General features: G+C 41.9%; 1 long non-coding RNA gene across 2 annotated transcripts in view; it reads left to right on the forward strand.

Annotated features, from left to right (window-relative positions):
- Nucleotides 1–6,958, forward strand: part of LOC125630447 (uncharacterized) — a 36,976-nt gene extending 30,018 nt beyond the window's left edge. Inside the window, exons 2-3 of one of the 2 annotated variants that reach the window (XR_012666585.1) lie at nucleotides 3,213–3,500; nucleotides 5,907–6,958. This is a non-coding gene — a long non-coding RNA (uncharacterized LOC125630447). Of the gene's footprint in view, nucleotides 1–3,212; nucleotides 3,501–4,332; nucleotides 4,454–5,906 lie in introns of those variants that run through there. The other variant, XR_012666586.1, reaches the window with a different exon arrangement.
- Nucleotides 6,959–14,581: the final 7,623 nt, after the last annotated feature.

Genomic DNA, 14,581 nt, shown 5'->3' on the forward strand with positions numbered 1-14,581 from the left:
GTTGCTGCTCAGTTATTATAGTGTAAAGCAGGTCAGGGATCTAGAGAATATCAGGCACTGTAAAAACTAAACTGGAGCTCAATGGATCTGAATCTGCCACTCTTACTTATGCCAAGTGGTACCTTACTCAGTAAGCAGTCCCACTGAAATTAATGTGCCTACTCACAGAATAAGTTGTTCTTCAGCCCAATACAAGCAGTAATATCTGTGAGATTATTCGATTATTTTTTTTTGCTGTTTTTGTTAATTTTTCCTTTTCTCGCCCCCCTTCCCCCCCCCCCCATTTTGTCTTTTTGGACAATACATTTTAGGAGTGAGGTGTTGCTTTTAATTTTGTCCATTAAAACCAAAAAAGAAAAATCAGCACTGTTAGTGTGGGAAAGAAGTATCAATAGCATCGTTTTACAAGGAAAAAAAAAAAGTCACTACTTGTATAGTGCAGTTTGTTACCTGCTTGGCTTATTTGTCTGTGTCTTTGTTGGTCAAACTGTGGTTTAGGCAGTTTTAACATATTGAGAGCTCAAGATTACCAAAAGAACGTTTAAGCTATGTTCTCTTCCAGCAATCATCTGAAAGGACTCACCCTTTATTGCCAATCTGCTGAATGTTCAGCAGTCCCAGAATTTATGGCACATAACATAGGATTAAATAGCAGCGATGTTCTCTCTAATTTTTTCCACCCATGTGTGGAATAAATTATGTGCACCAAGGTAAGGTGAGGATGTGCACCATCACTGGAGGCAAAAAACCTAGATAGAATTTTTTTTTTTAAAGTTACCAATAGGGATAATTAACTCTAGCCAAGACAAGTTAGGCATTTTAGAACTCACTACTCAAAGAATTAAATTTAAGTGTAAGAGAAAAATAAAAATTATGAAATGCATAGACCAGTCAAGAAACTAAAATTACACACTTTGAAAGAATAAAATTACAGAGAATATGTGCGTTGCAGGAAGTACCAAGAAGTAACTGTTGGGAGGTGTGTGACGCACTGTATGTGTGCTGGTTGCTGGGGAAGTTTCTGAGAGACGCCCATCCGCTGTCTCTTTAAGGCACTCACTGTAAGCTCCCCTCCTACTGAACAATGTCCCCCCCCCCCCCGTCCCCCCCCAGTATGCGGTACATGGGGAGGGGGTGAGACTGTGTGTGTGACAGAACAGACAGAGATTGTGTGTGCTGGCTGCTGGGGAAGTCTGTCTCTTTAAGGCACTCACTCACCAGAAGGCTTGTTCAGACCTCAGAGCTGCAGCAAGTCACGAGTCCAGAGCCCTGTCCCCTGCTCTGTGGAGATGGAGTACAGGGGAGGGGTCACCCTGATATCAGCACTTTCTTTCCTCCCCTGCTCTGCACGGCTACCAGGAGGGTCCTGGGAGCAGCTGCAGGAGCAACAAAGCTGCAAAGCAGTGGGGTGGAGGGGCACCTGAACATGCTCTGCTGGCTTGGTATGCGTGGCTCTGCTAATCAACTGCAGGGCACTTGACTCTCTCCTGGGTGGCCGCCCAACTGCTCATCTTACAGGGAACGCATGATTGCAGGCCTTTGAATGAACAAGATAAGATCTACATTTTAAATCATTTAGAACTCCTGTATGTTTCCGAGTGAATGCTTCACTCACATCCCTTTCCTTTTTCCCCTTCACCTCTTCGCATACAAAATTATCTTAAAACAATGTTTTAGACAGATCTTTGTGAAAACCAGGGACTTCAGAGGTTCCTGCGAATAGTTTTGTAGTTTTTGGTTCGAGTCCATCAGTTTGCACAAAATGCTGTTCCCCAAACTTCTGCTTTCAGTTTTGCAATTAAACAAACCCACTCAAACAAACCAACAAAAATCTAAACTGAATTTTAGCTGGTTTTATTTTTAAAAAAAGTTGCAATTTGCAAGCTCCCTGCAATTTCAATGGAAAATTATACATTGGCCTAGGTTTACTGGAAACTGACCCAGGTTTGCTTGGCAGGTATGTGAGTGAGCCTTAGCAAGCCTTTCTATTAATGTGGACTACATTTTTAGTTTTGTAACTAAACTTCCTGGGTCCAAGTCTGGTGTCTACACTTCAAAAAGGATGTTGAAAAAATTGAAAGGATTCAGCAAAGAGCTACAAAAATGATTCAAGAGCTGGAAAACCTGCCTCACAGGGAAAGGTTCAGTAAGTTCAATCTATTTAGTTTATCTAAGGGAAGGTTAAGAGGTGATCTGAGCATGATATACAAGTACTTAGATAGCTAAGTTAAGACAGTGAGGCTCAGGCTCTTTAATGTAGCAGGGAAAGGTACAAGATCCAATGGTTCAAAGCTTAAAGCTAGACAGATTGAAACCAAATAAGGCATTTTATTTTTTAACAGTGAAGGTAATTAATGATTGGAACAACTTATATAAGGACTTGGTGGATTCTCCATTACTTAGGGTTTAAATGAAGATTGACTGTCTATAAGAGTTGCTGAAGCTCAAACAGAAGTTACGGGTTTGATACAGAAGTTCGTGTGTGGATGCCCTGTGTTATGCAGGTGGCCAGATTATGTGACCATAATGGTCCTTTCTGCCCTTAAAATGTATTAAACAAAATGAGTTTCCACACATCAGCTGGCCCAAGTTGCTGTTTCTTTTAAGCATCTCTGAATATAGAGCATTAATGTTTATAATAACCCTTCACAAATTTTTCGGTAAGAAGTTCTTTCCTATGTCAGTGTTTTGAAAATGAATACACACACACACACCCAAAAGCTACAATGTACCTGACTTCTTCACAGGTAGTGAGGAAGGGGGTACAAGGTAACCTCCCATCTTGGTAACCAATGACCTGGCCTCAGTTACTCAAGCCTTTGTCACCGCTCAGCTGGACTAAAGCAATGCAGTATGCAGCTGGGCAAGACTGAAATGAACTCTCCCAGGAACTAGGGACCGTTGGAAACCCACTACCTTCCACTCTAAGTGTAAGGTGTATTTCTTTTACTTTAACTACTAAAACATATAGCAACATATGTATGTATATAATATATATTATTAAAAATTCAAAACCAAAACATTCCTTTGCACACTCATCTCTTCTTAGGAAGAGAATGAATCCCCTTTGTGGATGGCCACTAGTGTGCTGGAGTTCAGGTACTACTCAGGTCATGAGCATGATATAAGAAACTACATTGAATAGGATGCAGACTAGTGCCAGTAAGGCACAATACAGCCTTATATATTATTTTATTTATTTCTCTTTACAGGTGCATCAGAACAACAAGTGTTATAACAAATTTTAATTAGTCATTGTTTTTACCATGCTTTGAAGATATATATCACTAAGTGCCAAGTATTAATTATTAAGTTTACCTAGGAGTACAAGCCAAGATCATGGGTTTTGTTTCTGGACCGGTGTCAGTGAGCATACAAGAACAGCTCTAGGAACAGGGTGCCCAGTCCAGCTCCCATTGAACTCAAAGGGAGTTTGGACTTGATTAGTTAAATATGCACCTTCTGCAGCAGCTGAAGCACAGCACTGTTTACATTCTAAGGTAAGTTATTTTCATTTGGTCAGTAGATTGGGAGATTTGTGTGTGTGTGTGTGTTTTAATTTAGAATTTGGAGGAAACTTACACAAACTCAATTCTTGGCAGATAGCACAGGCCAGCAGTAATTGCTAATATATCAGGAATCATTGTCCTATTTTTAAGCACCTTTCGCATTCAGTGAGTCTCATCTCCTCCCACTTATGTTTTGTATAAATCAGCAGGAAGTGAAAGGAGAATGAGACCTTCTGAGATTTCAGAACATTCAATAAAATTATCTTCTATGATTATTTCATGCCATTTAATGCTGAAGCTTGTTTTGAAGGGTATTGATTCCAAAATTAATGTCATATGAAAAGCTATTTAAAACTTCACCCTGAATTCATAATTAATTATATTTGCTTCCTAAAATATTTGTTCACCATACGCCACCCATATCAGAGCTTAAAAAATTTAGATACTTGCCGTATCAGCAAAAAGAAAAGGCGGACTTGTGGCACCTTAGAGACTAACAAATTTATTTGAGCATAAGCTTTCGTGAGCTACAGCTCACTTCATCGGATGCATTCAGTGGGTTTCCTACTTTAATGTAGTTTAATTTTGTTTTGTTTTTTAATGTTCAGCATCCTTTGGGATTTAAATGTCTGATTGTTATGCTGAAGTTGAAGGGGAAATAATGACTTGCATTTTTACAAGATAAATGTAATTACTGCATTTTCCAATCATTAGGTAGGACATGATATTAAATTAATAGATTGAGAGTCTGTTGCAGTTAATAACAGCAACGGTTGAATGCATGTTATTACCTAATTTTTATTTGTTTGTATTTGATTTACAGATGATGCATTATAAAAAAAAAAATCCTACAGTAAAGAAACTTTTCTTTCAGAAAATCATGTGTAATTTGTTTAGACATTCAACATATACATTTTTATATTCAGTGCCAGATCAAGCCATAGCCAAATATCTAGGGTCACAGCTCCTGGAGTGATGTGAGAATATCAGTTTTAATTTAAAAAAAGAGAGATTACAACAAAATGGTTACAAAGAAAACCCTTAAAACATGAACCAAGTGTAGTCAAAGCATTGATGGCTGTCTGAAACTGTAGACAGCCTGCTACCATAGTTCTAAAAAGAGTCTTACCAGAGATTACTTAAACTGGAAGACATAAGTGAAGCAAGTTATTTTGTTCTCTTTTGTGTTCAGTTATTTTGTATGTCTGATAGCACTTTGAGTAGTAAGTTTCACTGTTTTGTGGATGGTTTCAGAGTGGTAGCCGTGTTAGTCTGAATCAGCAAAAAAACCGAGAAGTACTTATGGCATCTTAGAGACTAAAATTTATTTGGGCATAAGCTTTCGTGGGCTAAAACCCACTTCATCGGATGCATGCAGTGGAAAATACAGTAGGAAGATATATACGCACAGAGAACATGAAAAAATGGGTGTTGCCATATCAACTGTAACAAGACTAATCAATTAAGGTGGGCTATTATCAGCAGGAGAAAAAAACTTTTGTAGTGATAATCAGGATAGCCCATTTCAAACAGTCACTCAATTTCAGACCTAAAAGTCATAATTCTCCAACAAAAAAACTTCAAAAACAGACTCCAACGAGAAACTGCAGAATTGGAATTAATTTGCAAACTGGACACTGTTAAATTAGGCTTGAATTAAGACTGGGAATGGATGGGTCATTACACAAAGTAAAAACTATTTCCCCATGCTAATTTTTCCCCTACCGTTACTCACACCTTGTCAACTGTTTGAAATGGGCCATCATGATTATCGCTACAAACGTCTTTTTTCTCCTGCTGATAATAGCCCACTTTAATTGATTAGTCTTGTTACAGTTGATATGACAACACCCATTTTTTCTGTTCTCTGTGTATATCTATCTTCCTACTGTATTTTCCACTGCATGCATCCGATGAAGTGGGTTTTAGCCCACGAAAGCTTATGCCCAAATAAATTTGTTAGTCTCTGAGGTGCCACAAGTACTCATAGTTTGTTTTGTGGATGTATGGTCGCAAATCCTGTCTCATGCACTGCTCGGGGGGAGCTATGCTCATCCCAAACCACGGCAAGAGGGCCTTTACCTCCGTCCCAGCAGCAGGCTTCCTGCTGTATGAGTCTTGGGTCCATAAAGAGTCTCTTTTCTAGGCAAAAAGAAAAGGAGTACTTGTGGCACCTTAGAGACTAACCAATTTATTTGAGCATAAGCTTTCGTGAGCTACAGCTCACTTCATCGGAGGCACAGAGCTAGGAAGCAGCAAGAGTAAGGGGCCAGGTGAGGGAAATCCCCTTTAAGCTTCATAAACCTGTGTAAGCCTGGGGAGCAATGGCTCCCCCTCACTCCTTGGATCCCCTACACAAGGCCAAGGAGCAACTGGAACCTGTTTGTTATTCCACAGTCCCTATATGGATCTGGAAACTGAGGCAGGATCGTGGAGCCTCAGACCCCTGCACAGAGCTAGGAAGCAATGGAAGCCTGGGGCAGGGATCCCCCAGCTTCTCTCAGAGAACTGTACAGAACCAGGCAGCAATGGAAGCTTGTGGAGGATACCTAGAAAGCATCCCTTCGTCCCTCCTCATCTCTCTCCATGGAGTGGGGAAACAATGGGAGCAGGGAAGTAAGGCAGCAGAGAAGGAGGGGTTCTTCACCCCCATGATTCCTCTACAGGTCTCAGGAAGGAGTTTGGAATCTGAGGAGCTTTGCCTTAAGAGTGCTGCTGCTACCAAAGAGGCAGGAGTATCATCTTGATAGGACGGTAGGAGAGAGGACCTGGCACATTTGTTGGTGTTACTCACAGGCCTGCTCCTCCTACCATATTGTAAAAATGGGGTAGAAAAAAGAAAGAAAGACAAGTTGTGCTATTTAAAGGATATTGTATCAAAAGTTTAAAGTGGTTTGCAAATAATTATTAAAAGAAAAAAAAACGCAGGTGACCATGTCTCTTTAAAGCTCATTGAAAGGGCTCTCCTAGAGTGAGTCATCTGCAGCTGTAGAGGAACCCTCAGAGGCAAACTTCCACTAAAGCTTGCCTTCTCCCTTGAAACTAAATAGAGCTGTCAGAGATCCCAGAGACAGGGGCAGAAGAAAAATACCATGATTCATTTCTTCTGAGTTAGATACACATGGGAGATTTCCCTAGTGTGCCAATGGTGTTTTGTTTTTAAATCACACAGATCTGTACAGGCAACATTGTGCAGCTTCAGACTCTTACCCACAAGACTGAAATACCCAAAAGCCCATCCCCAGGAAATGCACAATAGTGTTGATATGCCTGTTGCTACTAAGGAAGTGGTTTCTGTTATAACCACCCAGCAATCTGCCAAAGCCCAGAGTTTGGACAGTTGCCAGGCTAAATCATACTAAAAGTTTGTTTCCTTTTTAACTCTCTTCTTAACAGATCTTTAAGGTATTGCTGCATCTCACCACCATTTTAAAACTACCTACAAATGTCAGGCTTTTGAGCTGCAAGTAATCTACCTTTTCAATTTAAAAAAAAAAAAAAAGACAAGGCCTCAGAGAATCAAAATTTCCAATAATTAATGGAAATTACTCTCAAATATGATACAGTGGTGAGATGGAGGCTAAGGCAGCTGAGGCTCAGGAATTATCCACAACTGTATCCCCCTCCTGTCAGTAATCCTTTTTTGACCCTTAGCTGGCACTAGAAATATGACATAGTACTGCAGAAAATGCAGTGCATTACACCAGACAATGTTTTGATCTTTGAGACATCAGGCGCCCCCTAGTGGACTTTTTCCTTTGAACATTTGAAACACAGTCTTTCCACAGGTTTCAGAGGAACAGCCGTGTTAGTCTGTATTCGCAAAAAGAAAAGGAGTACTTGTGGCACCTTAGAGACTAACCAATTTATTTGAGCATGAGCTTTCGTGAGCTACAGCTCACTTCATCAGATGTTTACCGTGGAAACTGCAGCAGACTTTATATACACACAGAGAATATGAAACAATACCTCCTCCCACCCCACTGTCCTGCTGGTAATAGCTTATCTAAAGTGATCAACAGGTGGGCCATTTCCAGCACAAATCCAGGTTTTCTCACCCTCCACCCCCCCACACAAATTCAGTGAATTCAGAGAGTGAATTTGTGTGGGGGGGTGGAGGGTGAGAAAACCTGGATTTGTGCTGGAAATGGCCCACCTGTTGATCACTTTAGATAAGCTATTACCAGCAGGACAGTGGGGTGGGAGGAGGTATTGTTTCATATTCTCTGTGTGTATATAAAGTCTGCTGCAGTTTCCACGGTAAACATCTGATGAAGTGAGCTGTAGCTCACGAAAGCTCATGCTCAAATAAATTGGTTGGTCTCTAAGGTGCCACAAGTACTCCTTTTCTTTTTGAGTCTTTCCACAGAGGACTGCATACTGTACATATTACAATATGGCTGTCAGTTTCAGAGCCATTTTTAGTTTGCATGTAGAATGATGACATATGCTTTCACTTTTATCTCACTGTTGTGCACATAATTCTTGTTTAATTTTTTGACATATGTAGGCATTATTTTTCCCCATGCATAAAATGTAAGCTATTCCAAATATACACACCATCCAAAGGCAGTTTGATTCTCTTGGACACACAGAAATGTCTTGCCTCAAAAATAGAGAAAATAAGATTGTAAGTCTACTCAACAGTAGCAGTCATTGTTTAATATCCGATTTTAGTGGTGCACTGAAATCAAAGGATTAACCACATCAATTTAATGTTAAGAATATAACAAAAATTTTAGACTTCACATTAACCCTTGAGACATACACAAAGATTCCACTATCAGATATATGTGCTGAATGCTCCAACTTAACATATAGGGAGAGGCATTCAGTCTGATAAATAAGTGTAAACTAAATTTAAAACATTTGTTATAGGTTACAGTCAGTCTGTCTGTTATTCTAGATTCGTAGTTGAAGGCCCAAAATGCATCATTTTTACAGGTACATTCTTACTACGTAAAGGTGCAGAACTCCTGAGGAACTGAGATAAGTTTATTTACAGAGTTAACAATAGAGCAGAAGACAAACACACAAGGCAAACTCTTTTCAGTTAAAATGAAATAACCAGACTACTGGGTCTCTGAAAGCTGGACCTTTTGGTGGCTTATTGCTTACTGCAATTGATCTTTAAAGTGCTGTATCACCACACACTCATAGCTCTTGAAGCTGTTTCTTTATGACAAAAAGAAAAGGAGTACTTGTGGCACCTTAGAGACTAACCAATAACTTTTCACTGTCACGGTGATGGGCATGATATGGTGCCCAAATCCCTGGATGCCTCTCTAAGGTGCAGAGACAATTTGAACATATAAAATGTATGCTGTTGCTCCTGCTGGCATTATTTTGTCATCTTGGACTTCCTTCGGGGATTTAAATGTGCCTGTTAGCTTAGACAGGGCCTCTTACTCCCATACAGGGGTTGATCAGACCCAGCGCAGTGTCAGGCATCCTGACATTATGTGGTGCTATTTATGGCCACGTGGTGACTGGCAAATGGCAGCCACTCTGCAGCTAGTTTTGTGACTGTAACTCTTTCAGATTGAAGAGCTCCTGAGAATTAATGTCTCTTGTGTCTTGCTTCATTTCAAATAGTAGCAATTGCAAGTAAACAGTGGCTTACAGGATCTCATCATGAGTCTTGTATATTTCTTCATGCAAGTGCCTCTCTTGTTTTCTGTATCACATGGACTCTGTCATGGTTTAAGTTGATTTGATACAATATCTTTTAAGATGATGTCACAGTCAATGACTCATTGAGGGCAAAGATTACATGGTAAAGCAAAAGCCTAGCAGCTGTTTAAATAGATTATCCTTGATACATTTACAATAAAAATGCAAGTGCTAAAATTGTTCAGTGTGGTGTTAGGATAGGGAATCTGGTCTAAAACACAGCATTGGAAGTCCTGGTTCTGCCAAAGACTATGTGACTGCTTTGTGCCTCAGTTTCCCCTTTGTAAAAATGGTTATACATAACCATTTCATGCGGTTTTGTAAAGATTAACTAACGTGAAATGCTTTCAGTTGGAAAGTGCTACAGAAGTGCAGGGTATGATAAGAACATTTATTACAATTCTAATAGCAGTAGTCATTAAGCACAGGAACATATAAGAGGGTCCACGCTGAGGATAGGATTCACAAAAGGACTTAGGCACCTGGCTGTACTTTAGATGCCGAAGTCCAACATGTAGGCACCACAGCTATTCACAAAGTCCCTGCTCAGCTGCCACCTAACCCTGTAGGTGCCTAAAGTTCTCTAGGTACCTACGTTTCCCTGTTAAAGTTTCCCCTCTTAAAGTACCCATTGTTACACATTTGGTTTTTTTTAACCCAAATCTCTTAGTGACTTTTACTCTGTGTGAGGTGGTGTCAGGAAATAAATCAAGGGAGACACGGCCATCCGACCGATAGATGGCTGGCACAAACAGGACAACACAACAGTGCTTTTACTTAAACCTTAACTTTACTTAGTATCAAACATTTACACACGTCTGCAACAGGTTAGTAAAACACCCCCAACCCTTGATAATTACCAGAGCTGAGTGTGGCTTTCGAGTGGCACAGCAACAGGCTTCCATTGGACAAACTTCCGTCTGCCAGTGGGGACCCCAAGATGCGTCCAGAGGGAGCATCCCTGAAGAAACCCTCCTAAAGAGTCTACCTACCTCAAACTTTTTTCCTTATTTATACATCAGTAATACAATGACATATCACTGAAAGAAAACTTGCTAATCAAGCAGTTTTTAAAGGTCAAGCAAAAGGTTTTCTTATGATCATCAATTAACCAGATATGTTTTTTTCAGAGTGTACATGCCTTGGGACTCTGAGAGACACATTCCTAAGAGCACATTATAGACATGCTTCCTGTTTTTCTAAAGTACCTATAACAGCATTTTCAACATTCTTAGCAGGAAGGACGCGGGGTCAAGCTGCCCTTTCTGTGGTACCCAAAACCTCCTCCCCTCCTGCCTTGGTTAAGCTAAAGCCGCTACATGACCAATTTACGGCCTGCTGACTTGGCTGCTTTTAGCAATAAGCAATAGTGGTTTCAGGCACTTTACTGGTTTGCCAAAGTCTTCCCATACACCATGGCACCTACATTTCAATAACTGACCATGTGCACAGCCGTGAAAGTCCTGACATGATGCAGTAGCTTGGCACCTAACTCATATCTAAGCTCTAGCAGGCTTCTCAAACTGGGCATTCCCCTGTTTCTCTTACATTTGGGATCCGAGCCAGTAGGCATGCTCAGAGCACACCTAAACCCATACAAGGTGGCTAGAGAAGGGGCAGGAGGAAATGGGAGAACCATGTTCTACTCCCCCAGCTCCATTTTTAATTATTTATATACAGTGGAACAGCTTCAACAGGATAAGTTAAGAGAAACCAGCCCTGGAATATTCCATAACCTGGTGGATACAGCACTCACCTGCGAGACCCAAGCTGAAATCCCTTTTTCACATCAGGCAGAGGAGGAAACTGAAACAGTCTTCCACATCCTGGATAAGTGCCCTAATCATTGGGCTAAAAGTTATGGGTGGGAGGCACCACCACATCATCCTGCTCCTTGACTTTTCTTCAAAAAGAGCTGACCAGGCTTAGGTGCCTAACTGCATGAGAGGGTTTATGGCTGTGAAGCCTGAGTGGAGCCAGGCGCTTCCCTCCAGCCTTGTCATAGACACCTGTCTCCCTGAGGGGGATGCGGTTTAGGACAGATCCTTCTCAGCATCCTTTCTACTGGCTAGCTTAGGTGGCTCCCTGCTCAGCATGCTGGCCTTTGTGCATTGTACAGGGAGCCAGGCACCTAACTCAGGGATGTGAATTCCACTGAGCATTGCAGCACCATTTAGTCCTAAGGGTCAAATTCTGGCTTTAGCTATTTTTGCACAATTCTCATTCAAGTCAGTGAGAGTTATATACACATGTCTGAGGACAGACTTGAATTGGCCCAGTGGCAATTACTGGCTCCCTTAGTCTATAGGTACTATTTTCCTAGGCCTTAGTTGTACCAGTTCCTAGGCCTCCCACCTTGAAACAGCAGCAAGTTCAGAGGAAAGGGTGATTCCCAGCAGATCAGTCCAACCTTTTGAAGTTATATTATCACTCTGCTCATGGGACTGTTTATATTGTGAGATTCTTAGCTTCTTTGTTCAGTGCAAGAGACTTCTTTGTGATCACATCTAATGCTGTGTAATGCATAAGCCAGTGCATGGGGAACTCTTGGGAGGAGGGAAAAGCAGCAGATTCCCTTTCTAGGACCACTTTCTTCCCCCATGAAGAGACTGTAACTGAGGTTCAATGAGGTGGTAAATATGGGAGCATGATTTATCCCATCATGCCTTGGGTTGTCACAATGTATATAATAAATGTCCTGAAGTGACTTATGCTGTTTGCACAGTCGAACCAGCAAAGGTAAGTATTGGAGAAAGAGATATAATTCCTCTAAGCAAAATCTGTCATTTCCAAGTGTAGGATGTTATCACTAATAATTTGAGCTAAGTGTGTGGTCTCTTGTTCCTTCTTGAAATCAACCTACTTTCAACTATCCACAGAAGGCTCCTTATGGTTGTAGGTCTTAACGTCACAGCTGGAAGCCCTGACATTGCCAAGTCCTGTGCTGGCTGCTTGTGAAAAATCATTCATGAATTTAGCTACAGCCAAAACAAGAAAAGTAAGAGCAGAAAAAGCCCAGCAGCTTGAAAGCAAATCACCTTCCTTAGGTTATCAGCTGCATCTGAATTAGTTCAATGAAGAATGCAATTAGTTTCCAGAATCTTAGAAGCTTTAGAGGAAAATAACAAACAAGTGTACTTACCACATTAATGTGTGTGTTTAAATCTTTTGATTGAAATGGGTATATCTAAGAGTTGACAGTGCTCAAAAGACTTGCATTTCATCACTTTGATCATCTTTGTCACTTGCCTCTGGATCCTTTCCAGTTTCTCTACATGAGTAGTTCTCAACCTATTAATCATTGTGGGTCACATATGCCAGGCGGCAGCCCTGACCCCGGATCCTGTTGTATGTTGCCAGGTGGCAGCCCCAAAGCTGGACCCCATTGCGCAGGGCTGGGAAGCAGCCCCGACCCCAGACTCTGGATCTTGCTGGGCAGGGCAGCAGCCCCAACCCCAGACCCTGGACCCCACTGTGTGGGGCCAGGCAGCAACCCTGACTCTGGACTCTGCTGTTCGGGGCCAGGCGGGTGCCCTGACCCTAACCCCAACCCTGCTGTGTGGGGACGGGTGGCAACTCTGACCCCAGACCCCATTGTCAGGGGCTGGGTAGCAGACACCCTGGACCCTGCCGGGTGGCAGCCCTGACCCTGGACCCTACCACGTGGCAGCCTCAGCCCCCGACCCCGTTGCCCTTTAGCACACAGCTGGGCCACAGGTGTGTGCTAATTGGGCCACATGCGGCCCACGGGTTGAGAACCACTGCTCTACATCCTTTCTATACATTGGTAACCAAAACTGGACACACTGTCCAGCTGAGGCCCAACCAGTGCTGAGTAAAGTGGTACTATCACCTCTCATGATTTGCATGCTATGCCTCTGTTAATGCAACCTAAAATTGCATTTGCTTTTTTTCCAAAAGCATCCCATTGCTGACTCATGTTGAGGTTGTGATCCATTACAACTCCCAAATTCTTTTCAGCAGTGCTACTGCCGAGCCATTTATCCCCCATTCTGTATTTGTGCATTTGACTTTTCTTCCCTAAATGTAGCACCTTACATTTGTCTTCGTTGAATTTCATTTTGTTGTCTGTAGCCCAGTTCTCCAGTTTATCAAGATCTTTCTGAATTTTAGCTCTATCCTCCAAAGTTTTGGCAATCCCCCTAGCTTTTTGTCATCTGCCGATTTGATCACTGTGCTCTCTATTCCTACATCCAGGTCATTAATAAAGATGTTAAACAACATCGAACCCAGAACAGATCCTTGTGGAACCACACTTGAGACCCCCCACCAATCTGACATCATTATATTAATAGTTACTCTTTATTTGCAGTTGTTTAACCAATTATGTATCCATTTAATGGTAGTTCTGCCAAGCCTGTATTTCTCTAGCTTACTTATCAGAATGTCATGTGGGACTGTGTCAAAAGCCTTGCTGAAGTCCAGGTACGTTATATCCACCACATTCCCCCTATCCACCAAACCAATTGCCCTGTCAAAGAAGGAAATCAACTTTGTTTGTCATGATTTGTTCTTAGTAAATCCATGCTGGTTGCTAGTAATTACCCCTTCATTCTCCAGGCATTTGCAAACTGAATGTTTTATACATTGCTTTAGTAGCTTCCCAAGTATCAAAGTCAGTCTGACTGGTCTATAGTTCCCTGGCTCTTCCTTTTCCCCCTTTTAAAAATGGGCACTGTTAGCCCTTCTCCAGTCTTCCAGGCCCTCTCTTATCATCCATGAGTTTACAAATATTGCCAGTGGCTCTGAAATTTTTTCAGCTAATTCCTTCAATACCCTGGCGTGGATAGCACCAGGCCCTGCTGATTTGGGCAGGAAAGTGGCAGACCCAGCACTAGAACCCTGTCTGCTTCATCCTAGGCTAGTGCCATGTCCATGGGAGAATACTGTGTCTCTAAAAACCCTGAGTCCATGAATAACTGCAAACCTGGCCTTTATTGTAATAGTTATTTATTGAGGGCTGACAGCATCCTCGGTGCTGTACAAACATAAGGGAAGATCTGCTGTCTATTTCAAGAAGTTTGCAATATAGATTAGAGACACAGGGAAGTTCAGTTGAATCTGAACTGTACTTAGTGCATCTGAGAGAAGAGGTTGTAAATGTGGTAATGAATCCCCTTTATGCCCCTCCAATCCTGGGTTCACTTAAGAACTGGTCTGGCCCACAGTGCAACTCAGAGCAGCGTGAGGGCCTGTTCCAGAAGCTGAGAATCAGTGGAATATTGCAGCTGTGTTCCCATTCTCTAATCGTGGCTACACTCTATGCTAGCGGCCAAGGAAGCGGGTGGTAGCTGACCCTACACCAGCCATAAGTTCCCCTCCAGGTGGGAGAATCCCTAGGAAAATGGTTATGCCACCCTTATGGCCATTGGGCACCT

Source organism: Caretta caretta, chromosome 1 (assembly GCF_965140235.1).
Source record: "Caretta caretta isolate rCarCar2 chromosome 1, rCarCar1.hap1, whole genome shotgun sequence".
NCBI classification, from domain to species: Eukaryota; Metazoa; Chordata; order Testudines; family Cheloniidae; genus Caretta; species Caretta caretta.